This window comes from Bos grunniens, chromosome 19 (assembly GCF_055505025.1).
Source record: "Bos grunniens cultivar Pamir isolate PY7600 chromosome 19, Bosgru_T2T1.0, whole genome shotgun sequence".
Lineage (NCBI taxonomy): Eukaryota > Metazoa > Chordata > Mammalia > Artiodactyla > Bovidae > Bos > Bos grunniens.
The window spans coordinates 19,995,736-20,023,211 of record NC_141183.1 but is presented as its reverse complement, the minus strand read 5'-3'; the positions used below and the strand labels follow the sequence as shown (position 1 = coordinate 20,023,211).

The following is a 27,476-nucleotide window of genomic DNA, read 5'->3' as shown; positions in this document are numbered from 1 at the left end:
TAATGTTTTCAGGATTTATCCATGTTGTAGCATGTATCAGTACTTTATTCCTTTTTAAAGACTGAATAATATTCCACTGTCTGCATGTATCACATTCTGTTTATCCATTCATCAGTTGATGCGCATTTTCTAGTTTTTGGCTGTTAAGAATAATGCTGGGGGACTTCTCTGGATGTCCAGTGATTAAGACTCTGGTATTCCACGGCAGGGGGTGTGATTGGGGAACAAAGATCCCATAAGCTGCTTGGCTAAAAAGGGGGAAAAAAAAAGAATAATGTTGCTATGAACATTTGTGTACAAATTTTTCTATGGAAATATGCTTTTATTCTCTTGGGCTTATAGCTAAAAGCCAATTGGATGTTTAACTTTTTGAGGAACTGCTGAACTATTCTCTAGGGTGGCTGCCTCCTTTTACATTCCCACTAGCTATGTATGATGGTTCCAGTTTCTCCACCTCCTCACCAACACTTTTTATTATTTGTCTTTTTAAAATTACTTACTTACTGAATTTTTGGCTGTGATGGGTTTTGTTGCGGTGTGTGGGCTTTCTCTAGTTGTGGTGGGCAGGGGCGACTCTAGCTGTGGTGTGAGGGCTTCTCGTTGCGTTAAGCTTCTCTTGTTGCGTTGCATGGGCCCTAGAGGCACGGGCTTCAGTTTTGTGGCTCTCAAGCTTAGTTGCCCCTCGGCATGTGGAATCTTCCCCAGCCAGGGATCAAACCCATGTCCCCTGCATTGGCAGGCGTATTCTTAACCACTGGACCACCCAGGAAGTCCTGTCTTTTTGATTATAGCCATTCTAGTGAGTAGTTACAGGAATTTTGACACATGTATAGATTTATATCACCATTCCCATAATCAGGATACAGGATTGCTCCATCATTCCAAACAACTCCCTGTGCTATCCCTTTATTCCACACTTCTCCATACCTAACCCTTGGCAACCACTGATCTGTTCCCTATAGTTTTGTTATTTGAGAATGTCAAACAAATGGCATCACACAACACGGAACTTTTAGAGACTGGTTTCTTTCACTCAGGATAAAGCCCTTTGAGCTCCATCCAGGTTTTCTGTGCCAAAAGTTTGTTCCTTTTTATCGCCGAGTTATACATCATTGTCTGGATGGACTTGGTTTCTTGATCCATTCAAAGACATTTGGGGCTATTTCTAGTTTTTGGCAATTATGAACAGAGATGTTATAAATACACGTGCAGGTTTTTGTGTGGACGTAAATATTCATTTCTCCAGAATACATGCCCAGGAGTGGGACTACTGGGTCATGGGGTAAATGTATATATACTCAGCTTTGTAAGAAACCGCCAAACTACTTTCCAGAGTGGCTGTTCCATTTTGCATCCTCACCAGCAATGTATGAGAGCTCTAGTTGTTCTACATCATGGCCAGATTTTGGTACTGTCAGCAGTTTAAATTTTAGTCACTCTAATACTTGTGTAGTAATAGCTCATCAGAGGTTAAATTTGCATTTCCCTAATGACTAATGATATTGAACAGTTTTTCATGCACTTATTTGCCATCCTTATTTCCTCTTTGGTGAAGCATTGTTCATATCTTTTGCTTATTTTTTAAAAATGTATTTATTTGTGGCTGCACTGGGCCTCTGTTGCTGCGCGAGGGCTTTCTCCAGTGGCTGCGAGTAGGGGCTACTCTTCACTGTGGTGCACGGGTCCTCATTGCAGTGGCTTCTCTGGTTTCCAAGTACGGGTTCTGGGCATGTGGGCTTCAGTAGTTGTGGCACATGGGCTTAATTGCCCTGTGGTGTGTGGAATCCTCTCGAAGGAGGGATGAACTTGTGTCCCCTGGGTTGGCAGGCGGATTCCTAACCTCTGGACCATCAGGGAAGTCCTTTTGCTCCTTTGTAAATCAATTTGCCTATCTTCTTATTGTTCAGTTATGAGAGTTCATTATACATTCTGGATATGAATCCTGTGTTGGGTATGTGATTTGTAAATATTTTCTCCCTGTCTGTAGCTTGTGTGTGTGTGCTCAGTTGCTCAACCATGTCCTACTCTTTGCTTAAATGTACTTTTTGTACATGTGTCTGATGAGAGAAAGAAATGAAATTGATATTTACTAAGTACCTACTGGGCTTCCCTGGTGGCTCAGTGGGTAAAGCGTCTGCTTGCAATGCAGGAGACCTGGGTTCAATCCCCAAGTTGGGAAGATCCCCTGGTGAAGGAAATGGCAAACCACTTCAGTACTCTTGACTGGAAAATTCCATGGATGGAGGAGCCTGGTAGGCTACAGTCCATGGGATAGCAAAGAGATGCACACGACTGAGCAACTTCACTTCTCATGAGTACCTACTATGTGCTAGATATTGGTTGGGTTCCTGGAGAAACAGGGGTATGAGTGAGACAGTGTCCTAGAGACGGGAGTAGAGAGGTGAAATTTGAGTCACAAGCAAAGTCTGAGCCACTGGAGGGCACAGATGGGGCAGAAGAAGGAAATGGTAGCCCTGAATGGTAAAAAGTGAGAGCTCTGGAGTCAGACTCTCTGGTTCTAGCTTTACCATCTGCCACCTGTGTGACCTTGGGCAGGTTACTAAACCTCTCTGTACCTTGGTTTCTTTGAAAAACTGGGGTGGCAATAGTGTCTACTTCAAAGGGTTTAGGGGATTAAATGAGATGAAGCAGCTGGCATGCGGTACACTCTCCATCAATGTTATTATTTCTTTTTGTAGTAACATGGTTTTGTGGCAATCAGTGAAAGCTCCTTGGAGGAAGTGCCCTTTGAGCTGAGCCTCAAGAACCGGAAGGACTTCCAGAAGCTGAGATGGTGGTGGTGAGGAGGCTGAAGAACCACAGATTTTGTCTGAAAGCTTGTTATTTCTTCTCTCTTGCTCGTTTCATCCCTCCCTCTTTAGCTGGTACTCTCTTCTCCCAGAGTCTCTCTCTTTCCTTTCCCGACCTCCTCCTTTTCCCTTCTCACCCACTGGAGGCCTCCCTCTGGTGTCCTTGGCCCTACAAGGTCGCTGACTGCTGGGTTATGAGGTGCTGCTCTGGGGCTGCAGGGTCACCTTGCAGTCCCCTGATGGGGACTCTGTACCGGTTCCAAATGGAGGTGGGATGCTGTATCCAGGATTCTTCCCTTGCAGTTCAGGGAGAGATGGATTTAGTGTGGGTCACTTTCACTACAAATTATCAAGCGGTCTTCCATGTGGATGTCAGCCTGTGTTAGGGCTACAGCTGTACCAGCTCGACCTTGTTCAGTTAATAATTTACTGCCGGGAAATGGGAGTTAAATGGGCCAGAAGGCATATTTTGTGTGAACCTTGGGACACTTCTGACAGCAATTTGTGTAATTTGTCCGGGAAGAGCCTAAAGCTATCTGAATTCTAATGTTCCGCCTGTCGCACTGAACCTTAGACCCCTTTTATTAACATGGTTGGCTTTGATTTATATTTATTTTATTCCTTTGGTTTCACTTCTGATCTCATGACTGGAGCAGTGGTGAGTGTGGAAAATGGCTGTGTGAGGAATTATGTTCCCAGTGTCCTTATTCGAAGAAATCCACCAGCACCTGTGGTGTGGGTTTTCTCTGTTTTATGTAAAAGGAACTCATACTTGATTCAAAGCTCTGCTATTACCATTTTTGGAATTCTTAATAATTTATGAACAAGGGGTTGCCATGTTGTATTAGGTCCTGAAAATTAGGTACCTGGTCCTACAGGTATGCCTTGGTTTTTGATGTTGAACTTGAGTGACCCTCCAAGGTCCTTGTGTCCTTTCTCCTGCCTCCTGGACCATCCTGGAATTGTGTCAAAGACCTCAGGGAGCCTATGGTAACTCTTTCCAAGAATCGTACAACCCTGCCAGTCGAAATATCTTAAAACACACACACAGGTAAAAGAAGTTGTTTGGTAGTTTAGATGCTAAGTCATGTCTGACCCTTGCAACCCCAGGGACTGTAGCCTGCCAGGCTTCTCTGGGGTTCTCCAGGCAAGAATACTAGAATAGGTTGCCATTTCCTTCCCCAGGGGATCTGCCTGACCCAGGGATCAAACCCAGGTCTCCTGCATTGCAGGCAGATTCTTTACCCACTGGGATAAGAGGAAAGCCCAAAAGAAGTTGTTTTAAAATAAGTAATATATGGATTTATTTCAAAATTCAAAGTACTGAGGGGTACTGTTGTTTCCCCCAAGTTTTCTTGTTCTCCTTCCGCAGAAGCAAGCAGTTATCCATCTCTGGGCATCTTCCCAAGACAGTCTGTGCTTTGATGAACACATATGTACATGTCTCCATATTTCTTTTTCTTCACCAGATGGTGAGATAACTTGTATACTATTTTGAACTTTCCTCTTTTTACCTAATTCTGCATTGTAGAAATCATTCTAAATCACCATACAGATCTACTTTATTATTTTTTGGGTAATGATTTCCCATTGTTTGGATTTTCTATAATTTACTTAACAGGTTCCCTGTTGACTGACACTGAAGGTGTTTCTGAACTATAAACAATGTTCTTGGAATAGGGTTGCCAGAATTAATATATTGAAATACAGTCTTTCCAGCTCAATTTCAATTTCAGATGAACAGTGAATTTTTTAGTGTAAGAATTTCCCATACTTTCATCCCAAGAGGGCAGGACATTTGGGACATAGTTTTTTTGGTTTTGTTTTAGTTTTTATTGAAGTATAGTTGATTTACAATGTTGTGTCAATTTCTGCTGTACAGCAAAGTGACTCAGTTATACACACATACACATTCTTTTTTATATTCTTTTCCTTTACAGCTTATCCCAGGATGTTGAATATTGTTCCCCGTGCTATACAGTAGAACCTTGTTGTTTATCCATCCTATATGTAATACTTTGCATCTCCTAACCCCAAACTCCCAGTCCATCCCTCCCCAGGGACACAGATACACTAAAAAAATATTGTGATTTGAGGACTTCTCTGGTGGTCCAGTGGTTTAGAAGCTACCTTCCAATGCAGGGAATGTAGGTTCAATTCCTGGTCAGGGAACTAAGATCCCATATGCCTTGGGGGAACTAAGCCATGACGACTGAGCCTGTGCTGCAGTGAAGATCCATCACAGTCAAAAATAAAAAAAATTAAAAAAAATATTGTGTTTATCTGAAATTCAAATTTAGCTAGGTAGCCTATATTTTATTTGGCAACACTATCCTAGAACAATGCCTAGCATATAGTAGGGGCTCAGTAAAGATTTATTAGATGAATAAATAAGTGTTTCGTCTCTGGAAGGAAAGCTCATCAGAGCAACTGCTTTGGCGTGTTTCCTGCTATATCTGCAGTGTTTAATATTTATTTGTTTGCTACATGGACAAGTGCTACAGTGAATGTCTTTGTGAATGCTTCATTTGGCCCATGAGAGAATATATTTGTAGGATAAATTCATTCATTTAAAAGTGTGATTCTGCCAAATGGCCCTCCAAAGGCCTCTGACACCTCTTGGCTGAGTTGTCTAATTGTATTCATGCTCATCACCTAAAGTCATTTGACCCTTGGGGAACTTCCCCCTTGAGGCTGCCCTAAATGGGGGTCAGAAAGGAATTAAAAATGCCAACCCCATTATACCACTCCTTTATGCCTCCTCCATCAATTCCTGCCAAGAAATGAGGAATTTTAGATGCAAATGGCAGGGGATAACATCTGTCTCATCAGGGCCTCTGCTGTCTGGTCCTCGGAGGGGCCGGAGAAGCCCATGGGTCCTGCCAGTTCCTAGTGATGGATGGTTCATGTGGGTTGGGCTGTCCCAAAGGCGCTTCCAGGTTCCTAGTCCACCTGCCTCCCAATCTTCTAATCTGTCACTGGCACAGGATGATTTAATCACTGCAACAAGGCTGTCACAGAGCCTCTGCTGCCTCTGGTGGGAATGCCTGTTACATTCTTCCCCGGCCAGCCTAGACACATGTGGTCTCCGTTTGCCAACCACCAAGATCTGTGTGGATCTGAGGTTCTGGGAAGCAAAGGAACACAGTGGTAAGCCCTTTGAACTGGGAATCTGGATGCTTGGACCGGAGTCCCTATTTCACCACTTCCTGTATGGTGGCAGGGTGACCTTGGATGAATTACTTAACCTCTCCCAGCATCAGTTTCCTCTGCAGTAGAAAAGGGCTAACACCTACATATGAACTCAAGGGTTTGTCATGAAATTTAAAGCAATAACTTGTGGGGGAAGGGGTGGAGAAATTGTGAAGGATTCTATAAATATAAAATATTTTGAGGTTGGGAGTGTGGACAACAGAGGGCCTTGAGGGGTTTCTGAGTAATATTACTTTTTTATTGGCCAGGCCTCGAGTCTTACAGGATCTTAATGCCTCGATCAGGGCTTGAACCTGGGCTGTGTCAGAAAAGAAATGAGCCCTAATCACTGGACCGCCAGCCTCCTTATTACTATTATTATTTTATTAATTATTTTATCATCGTGGATTCAATATTTCTATCCAGGGGACTTCCCTGGTGATCCATTGGTTACGGAGCAGTCTTCCAGTGCAGGGGAAATGGGTTCTATCTCTGATCAGGGTAATAAGATCTCACATGTCACGGAACTACCGAGCCTGCGCACTCTGGAGTCCATGCCGCAAGAAAAGAGTCCACGTGCCGCAACTAAGACCTGATGCAGTCAAAAATAAAACAAATAAACATTTCAAAATTTCTATCCAGGAGGGCTTAAAGGATTCCTGGATAAAAATTGGTGGGAGTAGTGACCTGCCCTTTAGAAAAAATTGGAAATAGTCAGTATCAATCAATAGTCCACATCAAAGCTGGGGAACAGGGCTGGCTGGTTACAGGAATGGGTGAAGTCTCTTTAAGCCATTCCTTGGTGACCCCACTGTCTCCTCCCAGGGCTGGAAACTCGTGTTTCTGCTCTCTTGGCATCCCAGTTTTTCTACCTAGAAGATTCTTTCCAAGACTGTTCATCAGGCAGACAACATTGACTCCACCAGCTTCTAGAAAACTGCCATTTCCAAAGAGGCAACTGTCCAACCTGATTTAGGATCGGGCTTCTTCCAAGTTCTCACCTTGGCACCTCTTGATCCATGGTGGATGGAAGCTCTTCCAATTTAAGGAACAAAGCCAGTTTCTCAGCTCTCTGGTAGGTGTGGAAGAGCCTTCCCAGAAGTGGCTGGGGAGCAGAGGAAGCACTGAGCCCTGGGGCGAGGGAGGCTGGTTGTTATTACACCATGATGAGTGTCAGGACCTTTGAAGTGAAGGTCTTGATTCACCCCGTACCTGCTGCCAGTTCTGGGTTTGTGGCTCTGAATTCCTCTTTCCCCTCTGAAGTACAATGAAAGGTGGCAAATCACTCTGTGTGTGTGTGTGTGTGAGAGAGAGAGAGACAGAGAGACAGAGAGACAGAGAGAGAGAAAGGTGCAAAAGGCATTACTGACCTGGCCCCTTACCTCAAGGACCAGTGAGTCCTGGTGTGAAATGCCAGTGAGCTGCAAATTAAGAGTAACTTTCAACATCTACTTCCAGTGTAAATTACCTCCAAAAGCATCATGTTACACCTTTGCAGAGAAGCTGTCCTTGTAGAGATGGCTTTCTTTGCTGGTTGTCAGGTCTGACAGCTTCACACCCAGAGGTGGAAAATACACAAGAATGAAAGTGAGTTTGTCTAGGCTGCTTGGGGGTGGGAGGAATTCCCTAGGTGGAGAAAGCAAAACCAAGCAAAAGAAAGCAGAACCAAGCAAAGCAGATCAAAACACAGCTCATGTCACATTCTTTTGCACCTGAGAACCGACAAACTCTAAGCTCTAACAAAGCAGAGAAGTGACAGGTGGCTGGCTAGGATTCGGGGATGGTGGTGGTGGGGTGGTGGTGTGAAGCTAGTTATAACTGTTATAGCACATTGCCCTGGATGCCTCCACTCCCTTACTAGAGGGAGTGGAAATGCATGTAGCAGAGGAAGCCTCTAAAATTTGGAGAGGACTGATGGGCTGCTGCCCTGGAGGGTGGGGGCACACCAGTGTTGCCTCACCTGTCCTCTGAAAGCTGAACATGTCCCTTTCAGGGTTCTGTCCCAGGCATCGGAAAAATGGGTGAGTGGAAGAAGGATGTGAAACTTCCCATCTCCCATCCCCACTCCTAGACCCATGTCCCAGGACTCCCTTACCCAAATAGAATTTGGAAATTTGGGATTTTTCCACAGAGTGTCTGTTCCCTCCTGCTTCACTTCAGCTCTGCTGGCCACCTTCCTGCCTCAGGACCTTTGCATCTGCTCTTCTGCCTGCCAGGTTCTTGGAGGGACTTCCTCTGCAGCTCAGAAGTCTCTTCCTCAAAGAGGCATCCCCCATCACTGCTTCTAAAATAGGATCCCTCCCTCTACTGGATACCCTCTACCATGTCTGGGAGCTGGAATGAAGATCCAGTGGGCAGGGATCTGTCAGTCAGGTTTTGTTTAAAAAAAAAATCTAAAAAGGCTATCCCTTTAAAAAATTATTCTAACATTTATTTGTTGTGCCCGGTCTTAGTTCCAGCACGTGGGATATTTGATCTTTGTTGTGGCATTGCAGTGTACAGGATCTTGAGTTGTGACATGTGGGATCTGGTTCCTGGACCAGAGATTGAACCTGGGTCCCCTGCGTAGGGAGCCACTGGACCATCAGGGAAGTCCCCATCAGTCAGGTTTTGCTCATTGATTTATCTCCAGTACCCACCAGTGCCTAGCTTGTCGTAGATGCTCATATATCTTGTTTAAATGAATTTTGAATCAATTATTCACCCTGCTTTATATTTCCCATAGTCCTATTGCTATCAAACATCATTCTGTTTACTCATTTATCTATTCGCTTGTTTGTGGTCTGTCTCTCTGGCTAGATTAGAACCCCCAGGAGGGCAGGGACATTTCTGTCTTGTTTTCCAACATCTATCACTCGTGCCTGAATCATTGCCTGACATATAAAGGATTCTAGATAAGCATTTGTTTAATGACACTATAGGGGATCATGGTTTTCACAGACAGATGTGTCAAAAGACAATACCCTCTTTAGAAAAAAGGAGGAAAATTCTGACACACAGATAGATTGAGGTTATGGTAGGACTACTTCCATCATTTCAGAATCACTTCCTGTACTGAAGCATGGATTGTAAGATTTCCTTGACTAATATTTTAAAATTTTAGCTTATATATCTATTGATCACCTACTGTGCACCAGGCAGTATACTAGAAACAGTCACATATCTTGTGCCTCAATAGAGAAATTCTGTCCAATAGATTAATATCACTTAAAATTTGCATCTTTTAAAAAAGTACAGAAACAAGCAAACAAACAAAATAAGCATCCATTTTATTGAAGATTCCGGTTTATTGGATCTTTATTATGTGCTTGGTATTCAATGCCTTGGAGGATCACCTCCCAATCTACCTTCCCAAGCATCTGTCCTACCACTTCCCTTAAGGTAGACCATGACCCAACAAATAGAGGGTGATAACAGTTCTTGCTCTTTCCATCCTGTCTCATGCATTTGCCTGCTCTGTTCCTGTCCCTGGGTTATCCCTTTTCTCATTTCCATTGGTCTAAGTACTTATTTGTCATTCAAGGTCCACCTCCTCCAGGAAGTCTTCCCTGATACCACCTTGGATTTACAGTGCATGAGTAAACAGTCACCCAGTAGTGTCCGACTCTTTTATGAAAGGGCATGCCTTATCTTTTCTTCCTCAGTGGTGGCCAGCATGGAGTTATGTAAAAGAAGTGACTTTTGGATGGCCTCTAAGGATGCGGGCTGGTTGCCAGAAAATACAACCAGGTGATCAGAGGGTTGGAATTTTCAGTCTTCCCCAGTCCAACCTCAGGAAAAGGGACTGGGGCTAGAGTTTGAGTTCAATCACCAGTGGCTGATAACTTAATCAATTATGTCCATGTAGTGAAGCCTCTGTAAAAACCCAACAGGACTTGGTGTGCAGAGCTTCTGGGTTGGTGAACACATGATTCAGGAAGGGTGGAGTGCTCAGGGAGAATGTCCTTCCCACTCGCCCTGCGCTATGCATCTCTTCCATCTGGCTCTTCCTGAGTTATATCCTTCTATAATAAATCTGTAGTAAGTAAGTTTCTAAGAGTTCTGAGTTTGTTATGCTCTTGCAAATTAATCAAATCCAAGGAGGTGGTCATCGAAGTTTCAATCCAGAAAGCTGGTTGGGCTTCCCAGGTGGCTCTCACAGTAAAGAAACCACCTCCCAGTGCAGGAGACATAGGAGATGTGGGTTCAATCTCTGGGTCGGGAAGATCCTCTGGAGGAGGGCATGCAACCCACTCCCATACTCTTGCCTGGAGAATCCCATGGGCAGAGGAGTCCAGTGGGCTACAGCCCATAGGGTCGCAAAAGTCTGATACGACTGAAATGACTTAGCACACACACGTGCACAGGTAGGTGACAACCTGGACTTGGAATTGGCAATTGGCAAGTGGGGTGGGGGACAGTCTTGTAGGACTGAGCCCTTAACCTGTGGGGTCTGATGTTTTCTCCAGATAGATAACATCTAAATTGAGTTTACTTGTATGACTCCCAGCTGGTATCAGAGAATTGCTTGATGGTGTGGGGAGAATAATCACCTATTGTAATTGGGTGCAGAATCCTACCTGCAATATCTTTTGGAGGGACACAGTTCAGAACAACTGTTTTACCTTTGTGCTGTAAATACATCACTGGGACTGGCTTCCCTAGTACGGAATAGTCATTTCCTTGGTATATTTAGGAGGGTGGATGATTGGTTCCAGGACCCTCCAAGAATACCAAAATCTGAGAGGCTCAAGTCTTTTATCTAAAATGGTGTGATAGTGTACAGAGTGTTTGGGAGAAGAGAAGATTCCAAATAATGGAGTTTTCTAGTAAAAGGAGAGCTACATTGTCCTGATGATTCTAGTATGGTATAGTAAAGGTGTTTGGATTTTTCTTTTTTCTTTTTTTGACCCCACCACATGGCTTATGGGATCTTAGTTCCCTGACCAGGGATTGAACCTGGGCCCTCAGCAGTGAAAGTGCCGAGTTCTAACCACTGAACTGCCAGGAAATTCCTCTAGACGATTCTTAATTCAGGATCGATCAACAGTAGAAATGAGGACTCCTGGCTAGCAATGGTTGATCTGTATAGCAGATGTATATAGGTGCTTCGGGCCAAAACCAGTTCTGCATCAAAGACTACACCTGGATTTTACGTTTGGGGAGAACAAAAGATTGGCTAGTTCTGCTTTTGTACCTTTCAGTTAGAAGGAAAATACTGAACAAACAAAATTCAGTTAAAGATCCAGGTTAGATTGTGTCTGGTCAAAACAGAGATTTTATTTTACATTTGGATTATGCTTTGATATTGCACAACTTTGAATTACTAGTAGTATGTGACATATACTATGACATACATCACACGATCACACATAGCATACTACATGCTAGGTACTATCCTGAGCTGTTTATGTTCATTAACGCATTTAATCCTCACAATAATCCTATGGAGGTACTTTGGTTCTCTCCATTCTACAGATGAGAAAACCGAGGTTCAGAGAAGTTATGTGTCTTGCCCAAGATTACAAAGCTAAGGGGTGGAAGGATCAGAATTGAATCCAGGCTACAGAGCCTGCATTATGATTTTCTGCCCTTGGTGACTAACTTGTCCTTATTTGCTAAGACGTTTTGTATTTGGTACTGAAAGTTTCACCTCCTGAGAACCCCTTCAGCCCCAGGCAACCCACGATGGCTGGTCATCTTACCTCTGCCTCTCAAATACAGCTTTCCAAGGTCATCTGTTTTTAAGTAGAGCCATAATTACCTCTAGCCTGTGTGCTGTTCAGTTCAGTGATTGCTAGTAAGATAGAGGGGTTGTGAAAATGACCTTGATCAGGCTCTTGCTGTTGAAGTGGATAATATATGGAGAAAATCTGTGGAGAGGACGAACAGGAGCCAAGGAAAATATTTCCAGATCGGCGATAAATAATGATTAAAAGAGAATGGGGTGGGTGAAGAGCTGGCTGTGACTGAGGCCAGAATAGGACTGGAAATGCCTAAAATAATGAAGGTGGCGATGGTGATGGCGGTGCTTCTCTAATATTGGTTGAGTGCCTTGTGCCAGGTTCTGTGCTAAACACCTCACTCATTCAGCCTTCACGACAACCATGTGAGATAGGCACTAGTATTCTGCCACTTTACAGATGGCAAAATTGAGACCCAAGGAAGTTAAAGGAAAGGAAAGGAAGCAGCAAAGGAAGCAGGTGACTTCTGGGTGAGAAAGACGAAGTGGACCTAGGCCTGTTTTGGCTCAAAAGATTTTTTCAGTATGTTTCCTACTTAAGATTTTTTTCCAGAATCTCTAAGGACACAGCATTTTTTCCAGACCTGTAGGCTGTTCAGACTGGAAAACAGGAAAAGGACTGAGTGCCAGTCTGTCCCTCGTGCTCACCGGATATTTCCCTGCAATCAGTGAACTTCTACGTGCAGAACTTGCCACACATCTGCGGTTTTTCTGAGTGGGCTTAAGTCAGGCATCTCTTATGTGACTTGGCTAGACAACTGGATGTTAATGAGTGACTGATGAGAAAACTCAGGAGACAATTACCTGCAGGAGATCTGAGTGCTGCAGGAGAAGCTGTGGGGGTGTCTGTGTTGGGCCCCCCTGAAGGGCCCTCCTTTATTTTATAGGCTTTGATGTATTATTCACCTGCCACCCCTGAGGGCTTGCAATTAATTTTCATTTATCCTGGTTCTTTACCAGAGGGTTACAAGTTACAAATGGCCCCCTTTCTGGTGTCCTACCAATCTTTCCTTTTAAAATAATGCCCTGTTAATGGAGAGAAAAGAGCTCTGTAGAGATGGGTAATGTATGAAGGAGTTTTTGTTTTGTTCTAAGGAGTGAGTGTCCCTAATTTGCCAAAATGCCAGTGGATGCCCTTGATTCTGCTTTCAGAGAGAATGCATTAAAAAAAGGAGTAGGGTGATACACCGAGAGATTACCATACTAAGTGAAATGAAGTCAGAAGAGAAAGAAAAATACCATACTATTTCATTTACATGTGGAATCGGAAATATGGCACAAATGAGCCTATCTACAAAAGAGAAACAGGCCCACAGATATAGAAAACAGATCTGTAGTTGCCAAGGGGGAGGGGATGGGGGTGAGAAGAACTGGGACCTGGGATTAGCAAAACGTAAACTATTATATGTACCCACTCCAGTGTTCTTGCCTGGATCCCAGGGACGGGGGAGCCTGGTGGGCTGCCATCTATGGGGTCGCACAGAGTCGGACATGACTGAAGCGACTTAGCAGCAGCAAACTATTATATGCAGGATGGATAAACAACAAGATCCTACTGTTTGGCACAGGGAACTATATTCAATATCCTATGATCAACCATAATGGAAAGTATAACTGAGTCACTTTGCTGTATAGCAGAAATTGGCACAACATTGTAAATCAACTATACTTCAATTAAAAAAAAACACCCAAAAAAGAAATAGGGCGTTTGTTTTTGTTTTATTTTCTTGTTACCATGTGCTTTAAAAAAAATCCTTATCTAATGGATGAGCAGTTTGATTTGGTCAACGAGGCTGAATGGAAGGGTAGCTGTCTGCAAGCATTCTTTTTTTTTTAATTACGATAAAATGTGTATAATGAAATTTGTCAGTTCAGTGGCAGTAAGTACATTCGCACTGTTGTATAACTATCACCTCCATCCATCAAGAGAACTCTTTTCATCTTGCAAAACTGAAACTCTGATTCTTTAACTCCCCATGTTTTGCCCCTCACTTTTCTTCTGATAGTCTGTATTAGGATGGTCAGAAGAAGCATTAAAGACATGAATTGGTCTCCCTTAACTGACCCAGCTTTCTGCTCATCACTGTTTCTCGGAAGAAATGATTATACAACCACATGGATCATCTGCCTCTAATGGGGTCAAATGAGTAAACATTCCCCCTTTACAATTGTGGGCAGGGAAGGGGCCTTGGAGTCATAATTCCCTGAGGCCTCTTAGATTCAACTGGCAAACTCACTGGGTAATTAATGGTCCAGTTAATAGTCAGATGGAATACATGCTGGGCTGACATTATTCTGAAGAAAGATTAGGCAATAGAATTTTTTTTTAAGTTTTCAAAATATTTAAAGATAAAAGGTGCTCAATTGTAAAGAATTTTAAACTGTATGAAAGGATATAAAGAGAACATTAATTGTTCCTCCTTAGTTCTCTCTTCTGCTTCTTGTGCTTTTTTCTGGATTAAATGTGTAGAGAAGCATATGTTTTCAAGTATGTTTATATCCATCTGTATTATCTACTCTTTTGGTTTTTTTTTCCCTAGCTCTAAAAATACACTTATTGCATCATCTATTCTTTAAAAAGGAATGTGCGTGCGTGCTAAGTTGCTTCAGTCGAGTCTGACCCTATGGACTGTAGCCTCCAGACTCTGTCCATGGGATTCTCCAGGCAAGAATACCGGAATGAGTTGCAATGCCCTCCTCCAGGGGATCTTCCCAACTCAGGGATCAAACCCGAGTCTCTTATGTCTCCTGCATTGGCAGCTTGGTTCTTTATCACTAGCACCAGGAAGCTCCTTTAAAAGAAAATAACAATAGAATATCATTGTTTATATCACTCTGCCACTTCAGGACTGCCCTGTGTTCCCTATATGGACATACCATGATTCATTATGTCATTTTCTTGGTGATGGGCATGAGGGTTGTTCGTAGTTTTTCACTAAGCAGTGTGGCACTGAACATGTTAATGCATTTGGTCATATAGTTTACATATACTTACGTGCACCTGGCTACAGGATACATTCCTAGAAACAAGATGTAAAAACTGGATGGATAGTGCCAGCTACCAAAAGCTAAAAATTTAAAACAACTGCTGACCTCTTGGGAAGCTTGGCCAGCCCTTGTGACTCTATAAGCTGAAGAGATGCTGGCCCAGTAAGTCAGTTAGGACCATCCAACTGAAAAAGGTGCCCTATGGTCTTGGCACCTGACTAATGTCAAGTTGGGGTACTCCTTGCACTGAAAAGTTTCATCCTCATTATAAATGGTCAATTTAGCTCTCTGATTTCCAGCCCCTCTTTTTAAACTATATATATTTATATTATATATAATATTTTATTTAATATATATACATTTATAAAATAGATATTATATATTATATTTATTATATTATATATAGTAAATATATATTATACACATTATATTATATGTAATATTTTATATACATAATATATATATAATACATATTTGTTTTTATTTGGCTGCAGGTCTTAGTTGCCACATGTGGGATCTAGTTCCCTGATCAGGGATTAAACCTGCACCCCCTGCTTTGGGTGTGTAGAGTCTTAGCCACAGGATCTCCAGGGAAGTCCCTCTAAGTCAGCCTCTTGATGACTTTGGTGAATATCAATCAATTCTTTGGAGACTGCTCACCCATCTAAGGGGACCAATGCAATTTACCATCTATTTTTTCACTTAGGGTTTGAGGTGATCAACCAAAGGACAGCTGCACTGCTGAAGCATTTAGCCTCTACTGCCCAGTTGCTCTGCTGGATTGCTGGCTTGAATGACCAAATGCTCAGAGCTACTCTGAGACCTGGAATAGGGCTGAGTTCTCATTAACCCGAAAGCCCAAGGGGATCCCAGGGTGATCTCGGCTGACCTGGAAGAGTCTGCCTTACAGAACATTTATCTTCCCATGGCAATTAGTCTATTTATTTCCTAAAGATTGGGTCTGGTTGGAATCCAGCCAGACCTCCAGTTGTCCAAGGCAGATCTGAGTTAGAGATTCGCACCTAGCTGATTCTGCCTGTCCAAAAGGAACCAAAGCATCTGTCATGTGCCTGGGGAGTCAGTGACAGATGCCTTCTAGGGAGTGCAGGAAGAGCTCCTGCAACTTCAGCTGGAGATTCCCCAACTGACAGCAACGCCTCTGCCTCCATTTACATTTTGATCTAATTTCTGCATGTGATTTCTGAACTTGTATTCTTCTGGTGACAAGGGAATAAAGCAATGACAGGCTTCAATCATCTTCATGTGCTCCCTGGAAGAAATCATGTTTTCTGCTCCTGAGATTATCTACTAATAGAAGGGCAGGGTTTTCACCTCCACAGGACTTAGGCAGTGGAATTCCTCCTACCTCCTTGAATTAGCTTCACATGGCACTGAAAGTAGCAAAAAGGGGTTGGTGCTGTGTGTATGGTCCATAAATAATTCCATAGCTCCTGCAGTAATTTTTTTTCTTGAGCAGTTTGTGTGTGTGTGTGTGTGCACGCTCAAGGCACAGATTTCTCCATATTAAAATTTTATTTATTTATGTTTTTTGTGCTGGGTCTTCATTGCTGCGAGTGGGTTTTCTCTAGTTGCAGCTCATGGACTCTAGAGCACGGGCTCAGTAGTTGTGGGACATGGGCTTAGTTAATCTGAGGCATATGGGATCTTTCCGGACCAGGAATCATTGGCATTGGCAGGTGGTTTCTTAACTACTGGACCACCAGGGAAGTCCAAGGCATAGATTTCTGAAACAGATTACTTGACTAGCAAGACCTCTCAATGTGAGATCTAATTGTCTCTAGGGCCAATAAACACTGACTTAAGAACTTTCTGTGGGGCTGGCAGATCTGAGAAGTGCCTCTCTCAGGAAGTGGGGATTTAAGGTCTCTGAATCTTCAGGACATGAATTCATGATGTGGTTAGAAATGCTCAGTTGCAGATGTAGCATCATGCAGTGGAGTGCAGAGCAAGACAGCCCAAGTTTGAGTAACACTTCTGCCCCTGGACAAGTCACTTCGTGCTTCTGAGCCACATTTGTTCATTCTGCAAACGGTCACTGAGCATCAGTAGCACATGGAATCAACGAATGAGTTTACCGAGTACCCACTATGCCCTGGCACTGTGGTAGGTACCTTCCCCCAGTTTTCTTCCCTGTAAAATGTAGGTAATACTTTACCTGCTCTCTATTCCTCCAGGATTGCTGTGGGACCCAAAACAAGATAACGTGGGAAAATACTTTGGAAGCAGCAAACCATATAACCATGTAGAGGCCTGTTACCTTTGCTTTTCTTTTCCCCCAGATTTTCCACTTCCTCTGTTTTCCCTTCCCATCCTTCCAAGTCTGTACGAGCTTGCCTGGGTGTGGTTTCACGGGGCTGATTATTCACCATGCCACCCAAGTCTAGTGTAGACACATAGCTGGGAGTGTAGCATTTCCTTCTAAACCCATGCCCTTAGGCACACGTGTCATCTTGAAATCTACATCAGTGGGAACACCAGCTTCCCACACGCTGTGAGAAATGGAGTTTGAATATGTGTATGAATCACGTGAAGTGGAAGGGTTGACTTCTGTGGCTTTGTACTGTTTGTTCCCACATCATCAGAGACGAGATCTGAGTGATCAGGTGAACTTGATCTGCAGCAAAAAGAGCATGGGCTCAGAAGTCAGACCCTCTGATCCAGGCCTCTGTTCTGCCAGTTGCTGATTGTTTAGGTGGCTTGACCCAGCTAAGGCAAAAAAGGGAATCCAGTGGAAGGATACTTGTTGTTCAGTCACTAAGTCATGTCTTGCTCTTGGCGACCCCATGGACTGCAGCATGCCAGGCTTCGGGGTCCTTCATTATCTCCTGGAGCTTGCTCAAACTCATGTCCATTGAGTCGGTGATGCCATCCAACCATCTCATCCTCTGTCGTCTCCTTCTCCTCCTGCCTTCAATCTTTCCCAGCATCAGGGTCTTTTCAAATGAGTCAGTTCTTTGCATTAGGTGGCCAAAGTATTGGAGTTTCAGCTTCAGCATTAGTCCTTCCAGTGAATATTCAGGACTGATTTCCTTTAGGATTGACTGGTTTGATTTCCTTGCTGTCTGAGGTACTCTCAAGAGTATAGCACCACAGTTTAAAAGCATCAGTTCCTTAATGTTCAGCCTTCTTTATGGTCCAACTCTCACATTCATAAATGACTACTGGAAAAACCATAGCTTTGACTATATGGACCTTTGTTGGCAAAGTGATGTCTCTGCTTTTTAATACGCTGTCTAGGTTTGTCATAGCTTTTCTTCCAAGGAGCAAGCGTCTTTTAATTTCATGGCTGGAGTCACCATCCATAGTGATTTTGGAAACTAAGAAAATAAAATCTGATCCTGGATATCTAGAACTGGGGATAACCAAACTCAGGGACTTAAATGCTTTCAGGACATTCTTTTCTCTCTGGATTTTAACCCTCTCTATGCGTGGCCTTTATTCTTTCAGTTCAGCTTTTCCCCAGAGAGGAGCTCATGGCTTCTGGCAGCTCTTATTCATATGAACTGCTGCTGCTAAGTCACTTCAGTCGTGTCCGACTCTGTGCGACCCCAGAGACGACAGCCCACCAGGCTCCCCCGTCCCTGGGATTCTCCAGGCAAGAACACCGGAGTGGGTTGCCATTTCCTTCTTCAATGAGCTAACAGATCATAATTTTACTATTAGAGAAGGCCTGGTCTCTTCCTTCAATTTCCATGTCAAAAATGCTGGAGCAGTCTGATTGGCCTGGCTTGGGTCATGTGTCTGGTCCTAAACCAATCAACCTTGGCAAGGGGAGGGGCAGAAAGGGTCATGTGGCAGAGATAAAACCATTCCTAGAGATTAGGAAATTGATTGTGAGCCTGACAGCTAACTTTTTTTACAGTTACTTCATCGCTCTGAGTCTTAGTTTTCTGACATGTAAGTGAGACTAATAATACTGTCCAATATCACAGTGAGGTATACAACTCTCACATTTTGACACTTTCATCTTGTTCTTAGATTTAGCTAGTAGTGGAGGCTGAAAAATAATGAGACAAACTGGGAAACCTTTAATGTATTGAAACAAAAAATTTGGTGACATGCAATATTTACTTTCACATATCAAAAGTATGTATCCACCCAGTCCATTCTGAAGGAGATCAGCCCTGGGATTTCTTTGGAAGGAATGATGCTAAAGCTGAAACTCCAGTACTTTGGCCACCTCATGCGAAGAGTTGACTCATTGGAAAAGACTCTGATGCTGGGAGGGATTGGGGGCAGGAGGAGAAGGGGACGACAGAGGATGAGATGGCTGGATGGCATCACTGACTCGATGGACGTGAGTCTGAGTGAACTCCGGGAGTTGGTGATGGACAGGGAGGCCTGGCATGTTACGATTCATGGGGTCGCAAAGAGTCGGACGCGACTGAGCGACTGATCTGATCTGATCAAAAGTATGTAAAGCAGTTACTTTAAAAATTAAATTAATTAATTAATTTATTTTTGGCTGCTCTGGTTCTTCATTGCTGCTTACCCTGGGCTTTATCTAGTTGGGTCGAGAGAGGGCTACTCTCTAGTTGCTGTGTTTGGGCTTCTCATTGCAGTGGCTTCTCTTATTGAAGAACACAGGCTCTAGAGTGCATAGGCTTCAGTAGTTATGGCACATGGGCTCAATATCTGCAGCTCTTGAGTTCAAGAGCATGAGCTCAGTAATCGTGGCACATGGGCTTAGTTGCCCTGCAGTATGTGGGATCTTCCTGGACCAGGAATTGAACCAATGTCCCCTGCAATGGCAGGCGGATTCTTTCCCACTGAGTCACCAGGGAAGCCCAAACCAGTTACTTTTAAACTCAAATTTGTTTCCTAGGCAAGATCTAAATTCTGGAATTCAGTGTCTAATTAAATCATATGGGGGGGAATCAGGAGGAGTAACATATACACACTACTGAATATAAAATAGGTAACCAACAAGGAATTACTGTACAGCACAGGAAACTATACTCAATATTTCAATATTTCATAATAACCTATAAGGGAAAATAACCTGAAAAAGAATATACGTACATACATATATATATATATGAATCATTATGCTGTACACCTGAAACTAACACGATATTGGAAATCAACTATACTTCAATTAAAAATATAAATAAACAATATCTTTAAAACAGGTCTTTCCTGGCAGCTCAGATAGTAAAGAATCTGCCTGCAATTCAGGAGGGTTCGATCCCTGGGTTGGAAAGATCACCTGGAGAAGGGAATGGCAACTCACTCCAGTATTCTTGTATAGAAAATTCCACGGACAGAGGAGTCTGGTGGGCTACAGTCCATGGGGTCGCAAAGAGTTGGACATGACTAAGAGACTAACACTACTGGTAAATGAAACTGTGTGAATATTAAAAAATATAAATTGATCTGAAGAGTATTATAAATATTACATAACTAACAAAAAGACAAAAAACACTAGTGTAGGCATAAAAGAACATAATTCAATGGGAAAGTTTTCTGTTTTATGCAAACCAGGTTTACAACTAATAAAGGGAAAGGTAAAATGTAGAAAATTAAATGGATAGTTTTTTAAATCAAGAATTCAAATTATAATAAATACATTGATAATATATCATTCTACATATACAACTTTTAATATACAAGAATATGCAATGTATGTCTGTCTTTTATATTTACAGAAATAGCTGAATGACACCCAAAGAGCATGTTTCTGTGTGCTCTGGAGAAAGAAAGATCTCCTTTGAGAAGGGATGTTAATAACCTGAGCATCATTTCCAAAGTGGCCAGAGAGTCAGTGTCTTGATCACAAACCTGCTTGAAATTTACAGGTAGCTGTGAATGACTGCACCAAGCCAAGGCAACTGGGGACAATATGGCTCTTAGACGGAGTTGAAGGATACAGTTCCAGGCTTAAATCATCCCTGCTCAAATTTACTCCTGAAAAGCAGTAGAAATTGGAGGCCCTATCATTTGAGACCTGGCCAAATGGCCTGGCTGACCATCTCCCCACTCCCCTGTATCTTGCAGATCCTACCTACCTCCTGGGGTTGTGATGATAATGACTAAAGTATTATTATACTCCTATCACACTATCATATGCCTACTATATCATTTAGTAGGTACTCAAAACCTACTGAATCTCTTTCTTTTTCCTATGGCTCAATAAAAAAAACTTTGGAAAATCATGGGCACATAAACAAAGATGGCTATAGACATTCATTCTGAGAGCAGGCCACATGGCTCAAATATTGACCACGGTATCCACTGATTTGTTTAAAAGTGATTCCCTGGTGGCTCAGACGGTAAAGCATCTGCCTGCAATGCAGGAGACCCGGGTTCGATCCCTGGGTTGGAAGATCCCCTGGAGAAGGAAATGGCAACCCACTCCAGTACTCTTGCCCAGAAAATTCCATGGATGGAGGAGCCTGGTAGGGTACAGTCCATGGGGTCACAAAGAGTTGGACATGACTGAACGACTTCACTTTCTCTTTTAACTTTCAGAGGATCCCACAGTGATTCTCAATTTGATTCAAGCAAGCTCAATTTGAAAAATATCTTAGTATTCTAAGTGCTTCTTGGCCCCTAAGGAATCAGGCAAGCTAAAGCATGTTTGGATGAAGATTCACATTTAGCCCATGAAACTATATATTGCAATAAAATGCTTATATTTTATCTTGTATGACACAGCCACATGATATAATTATACTGCATGGTATGCCAAAGGCTCAGAATAGCAGAACACTTACTTAAATTGCAGTTTAGAATTTCTCAAATCACTACCTTTTTCTAAGAAGTCCATGTCCTCATGACATTGTCAGTCCAATTAAAAAAAAAAAGCAGGAAATATAGTTTATCATTTGAAAATGCTGTCTCCATCTTATAGCAGAACATCTAGCCATGTGGCTTTGGGCAAACCATTTGATCTCTTCAACTTGAAAAACATTTTCATGCCTACCACGTGCAAGGTTTGGGGATGGACTTCTGTGGGATGATTCAGACATGCCTTTGATGAGAAAGGCATGCTGGGTAGGGATCTTCAGTAGAAGTAAGTAGAGAATCTGCAATAGTTCTGGAAGCAGAGTATTAAGGAGGGGGAATTAGCAAGTGGTTTGGTTTGGTGGAAGCATATGGACATGTAGATGCGCAGGGGCGCTAACCAAGGTTGTTGGGAAGCTATTAATAGGATAGAGGGCTCCTAAGTGAGGCAGGCATCCCAGATTTGGAGCCTGGATGACCTGGAGCATTGGATGTCTTTTAAGAAGCATTAGGGAAAATGGCAGGAAGTGTTAGCGTGAGGGAAAAGAATGATGCTTTTGGTTTTAAACATGCTAAGCTTAAGATCCTACTTGGATATCCAGCTGGAGCTTCCAATAGGTAACTGAAATAGAAGATTAGAGTTTGAGAGTTGCAGGGGCTGGAGATAGAGGTCTGCGAGTTGCCAGAAGTGATAGCCGAATTTGATTGGATCCATGTTGATTAGGACATGGGTTCAGCTTATATAATAGCAACACCCTAATATGGTGATTTCAAACAGACAGAAGTGTATTTCTTCCTCACATAATAATTCAGTATAGAGGAGCCTAGGGCTGGTATGGTGGCTCTGAGAGGTCAGAGATTAGGATGCTTCTACCTCTTTGCTCTAGGAACCTTAGGGTCCTGACCTTGTGTACACTGTCTGAGAAGACTCGACATTATCACCTCTGTACTTCCAGGGAAGGGGGGATAATGAGGAAAAGACAGGACCTGAAAGTAATAGGACTAGAATCAGGGGAGTCACCTGTGGTTTAGTGGTTAGGACCTGACATTTGCCCTGCCACAGCCCAGGTTCAATCCCTGGTCTGGGAACTAAGATCCTGCAAGTTATGTAGCCATGGCCAAACAGACATAAACTATAGGACCAGAATCCCAGTCTTAGCTAGATGTGTGGCTGCTCACAATAAAGGTTACATTGCTTGTCCTTCTTGTAGATAAGCAGCCAATAAGAGGTGAGCAAAAGACATATGAACCACTTTAAGGTCTGCTCTATAAACATGTTTGAAATATCAATATATCCTTGCATAATGAATCAGAGAGTGCACTGTGGTGGCAGCTGAATTAAAGAGGAGTTTCACAAGGGCTTCCCTTGTGGCTTAGCTGGTAAAGAATCCACCTGCAATGCAGGAGACCTGGGTTCGATCCCTAGGTTGGGAACATCCCCTGGAGAAGGGAAAGGCTACCCACTCCAGTATTCTGGCCTGGAGAATTCCATGGAGTGTATAGTCCATGGGGTTGTAAAGAGTTGGACACAACTGAGCGACCTTCACTCACTCACTCACTTCACACGGGCTTCCCTGATAACTCAATTGGTAAAGAATCTGCCTACAATTCAGGAGACCCTGGTTCAATTCCTGGGTTGGGAAGACCACTGGAGAAGGGATAGACTACCCACTCCAGTATTCTTGGGCTTCCCTTGTGGCTCAGCTGGTAAAAAATCCACCTGCAATGAGGGAAACCTGGGTTTGATCCCTGGGTTGGGAAGGTCCCTGAAGAAGGGAAAGGCTCGCCACTCCAGTATTCTGGCCTGGAGAATTCCATGGACTACAGTCCATGGGGTTGCAGAGAGTCAGACACGACTGAGCGACTTTCACTTTCACTTCACAATGCCATCCACATGTCAAGGAAGACAAGAACTCAAGATAGGGCAGTGGGCCTCAACTGGGGTTGGTTTTGCCCCTCAGGGGACATTTGGCAACCTCTGGGGACATTTTTGGTTGTCAAGACTAGGGGCAGAGGATGCTATTGGCTTCTAGTGGTGGGGATCAGGGATGCTGCTAAACAGCCTATAGTGCATAGGAAAACCCCACCACCCGCAAAGAATGATTGCTGCCTAAAAGGTCAATAGCGTTAAGATGGAGAAATCTTGTGTTAGGGGATTAGGGCAGTGGTTCCCAAACTTTGCTACACATTGGAATCACCCAAGAAGCCTTAAAAAATCCTGATGCCCAGGTCACACCCAGAGCAATGAACTCAGAGTATCTCAGAGTGAGACCCAGACAGAAGTAACTGGTAAATTCTGTGAACAGGGAGTTTTAGCAGTGACTGACACAGAGTGGGTTCTCAATACACATCTGTTGAATGAATGAATACATAAATGAATAACTTCAAGAGGGTGGAAGCAAATGGCCAGGAGTTGAGGGGATAAGTTGGAGAAGGGGGCAGGCAGAGAACCAGAATTCCGAATATAGTTTACATTTCTCAGAGCTCTGGTTATATCAGGAGATAGAGAAAGACAGTAGGATGATCAAAAGCATATAGAGAAAAGATTTCTTATTTTTAGGACAGTGGGGACTTGAACATGTTTGTAGGAAGAAGGTAAGAAACAAGGAGAGAGAAAGGGTAAGGATGCAAGAGATCAGAGAGGTTGTCAATGGAGGGGACAAGATGAAGAACATCATGGATGCTTGAGCTTTGAGGAGGAGAAAGGATACATCCCTAGAGACAGAAAGAAATATCAGGTGAAAGTGTGGACTGATTCTGAGATGGAGGTGAGAGCAGGGATGGGAGGGAAGTCTTGAATGGCTTTCTTTTTTCCCTATAAGTAGGAGGTGAAGTCTTCTGAAAATGATGGTGGTAGGTATGGGTTTGGGACTTCAGGAGAGTTTAGATATCTTGAGTCATGTTGTATGGGAAACCACTGTCCAGAAGAGCCCTAATGCGGCCCAGGCGAAGTTCAAGATTATGAATTTTTCCTGGGTTGAACAAGCTTGACCTTGGGACTGTTTCTAGCAATACCCAGCAGTGTGGGAGGGAAGAAACAGGGTGACGGGAGCCACTTGGGGTTGGCAGATCAGGACAGCAAAAACCAATGAAGGGAGGGATTCCTTGACATTTGTGAGCATATTTCCAAATGTTTGAGAGAATATGAGTGAAACTGAGAGAATTCTGATAGATGGGAAGCAAGGATAGATGAAAGATTTAGAGGCACCATGAAAATTAAGTGAAGGTCCAGTGGTGGAAAGGATGCACTGGGTTAGAGAGAGGAGTTTCAGGTATTGAGATCAGGGGAGTAAATCCATTTCAAATAATGATGGCCTTTAATGAATGGATTTGATGACATTATCTCTTGAATCTTGGCCAACTCTAAAACTTCAGGAGAAGTACACATGATTGAATATTGCCTTTAAACCCAAATATGCAAGTAGCTGATAGTGTGACCCCAATCAGTCCTTGTCACAAGTGACGTTTCATTAAGTCCAAGTCCATGGGGATAAAACAGGACAGGGATTTCTGGACATGCTCAGTAAGACAGGTTGATCAACCAATATGGAATCTCCGTGTCCTGAAAAAACTTTCAAACAAGTTCTACCCACATTGCTATTTGAGAGTTAATGGAATATTATAGAGTCTTTCTGGGTCATGTAAAAGCAAATCTATGGGGGTAGTTCCCTGGTGGTTCAGTGGTTAGGACTCTGAGCTTCCACTACAGGGAGCACAGGTTCGACCCCTGCTCGGGGAATTAAGATCCTGCAAGCTGAGCAGTACAGTAAAAAAAATAAATAAATAAGAAGAAACACTATTTGCCCCACACAAACCCATGTGAAAAACCTTTATCCTCACTTTTCCCTTTCCTCTCCCTCAGCCGATTTGCAACAAAAGAGGGTAAGATGTTGCTGTGCGGAACAAATGAACTTACTGGAAAGATGAAACCACAGGCTGGAGGTCTCAGACTAGGAACACTATTGAGAGGCAAAGGGGATGCTCATTAGGATTCGTGATCATTACTGAACCAAGCAGGGAACTGGAGGCCCTGAACTCTGTCTCTTTTCTCCTTCGCCCTGAAAGCCAGAGCCAGCTCCCTAATTGCCCCATATGCTGGTTTTATTTGGTGGCTCAGCTGGGTGGAGTGAACCCTAGGAAGAGATGCATTCATTTTTAGTTACCTCACCAGATTGCTAATTTTCACTCTGGAGGCATCAATCACCATAATGACTATAATCCCAGGACGGAGAGGCATCTATTTTGGCACCAGGGCAGCAGCTCTTGCTGCCACCAAAGATCCTCTGAGGCTCAGGGCCTGGAGAGCCCGGGGAGGAGTCCCACACGGCTCTTTCTGCTGGGCACTCTCAGACTTGGGACGGACGACACGCTGGGAATTCACTCTTCTTTTCTTGGGTGAAAAAAAATGGAGTTTTCGGAGGAGCAGTTTCTTTGGAGTTAGTGGCAAGCATACAGATTAACACAGACCTTTGGCCCCAAGCTAACTGGACAGCTGTTTACATCCCTGACTTGTAAACAGAACACCAGCCTCTCTGTTCTCTCCTCTTTTCCTATCAACATATTTCTTGGTTTGCCTTTTTTTTTTTTTGTATCTCTCCTGAGGAAAGCCTTAAGTTCCTAAAGAATGACCTCAAACAGAAACCAGAGGGTAAAGAAATACCCTCCTCCCAGAGATGGGGGCTAAATGTCACTAGAGGAAAAAAAAAAAAAAAAAAAGCTCTGTGTAACTTGTCACTTTGTTTCCTAGACTTGTAATATTCATTATTTAAAAATTTTTCTTTTTAAAGAAAATCGACCTAAATGAAGTCTACAAAACATCCACTAGATTCTGAAGTTCGGTCACTTAAAGGATGATTAACATTTAAACATTTCACATGATTAAATTAACATGTGAAAATTTCATACCACTCCCACAGAGGGTGAGGAGGTAGAGATGGGGGAATAAATTCTCTTAACAAGTTCACATCCTAAGGGTGTCTGATATTTTTTTTTTTTCTTGACATTTTAAAGACAGCCCTTAAAGTGAGAGAGAAAGGAGGAGACTTGACTGTGACAAAAAAAGAAAAAGCCTGTTAAGAAGGAATTTTTTTTTTTTTTTTTTTGCCTAATACTATAAAACTTTGGAGAATTTAGAGCTCAAAGCATCCATTATTTATGTGGATGGCAGGTTGATGGCCTGAAAAGAGGGGAAATTTAAGGTCAGGGACATTTAGGGCAAAATGGAGGTTGTGCTTGGGCATTGGAAGATAAGGCAGACAAATAAAGGATTGCAACAGGAGGAACGGTCCTGTGAGGTGGCCCTGGCCGCATCTGCCCCCTTCCTTCCCCCGGCTGCCCTTGGCTGACCTGACGTGCTTTGGTTTTTTGTCTCCCAATCACCTGCCCTCCTGTTTAGGCAGCACAGAGACTGGAGTAATAAACACAGCTCTGCCACCAACCACGAGTGTGGCATTAAGAATATTCTAGTTCTTCCTTGATGGCTTTCCACTGCCTTTCCAATCCCTAATGATACTTTCCAGAACCTATCACAGTGCCTGGGCACAAAGTAGATGTTCAGCACATCATTGATGAATTGATTCAAATTTGGAGAAGATTTTGGGGGAAAAGAGTGAAAAAAAAGAGGGGTATTTCACTACTTCACTCTCTCTGGGCTTCTGTCCCTCAGCAAAGGCCTCAGATGAAAGGGTTCTGGCCACTGGCATTAATGTCTTTCAGTTGGTTCCCAGGCTCTCTGATTAGGTCAGGCCGCAGTAGAGCAGTGAAAGTGAAGCCACCCAGTCGTGTCCAACTCTTTGCGACCCCATGGACTGTAGCCTACCAGGCTCCTCTTGTCTCCGGGCAAGAATACTGGAGTGGGTTGCCATTTCCTTCTCCAGGGGATCTTCCCGCTCCAGGGATCAAACCCAGGTCTCCAGCACTGTAGGCAGATGCTTTACTGTCTGAGCCACCAAGGAAGTCACAGAGCAATGAAGCAGGTGCCATTTTTTCCTGAAGTCTCACTGCATTAATAACAATGA

General features: G+C 43.2%; 1 long non-coding RNA gene across 3 annotated transcripts in view; it reads left to right on the top strand.

Moving 5' to 3' along the window:
* Positions 1-27,476, top strand: part of LOC147351502 (uncharacterized) — a 36,862-nt gene that overhangs the window by 7,604 nt on the left and 1,782 nt on the right. Inside the window, exon 3 of one of the 3 annotated variants that reach the window (XR_015146877.1) lies at positions 2,700-2,800. The exons of 1 other annotated variant lie outside the window; for it this stretch is intronic. This is a non-coding gene — a long non-coding RNA (uncharacterized LOC147351502). Of the gene's footprint in view, positions 1-2,699; positions 3,420-27,476 lie in introns of those variants that run through there. One more of the 3 variants, XR_015146875.1, reaches the window with a different exon arrangement.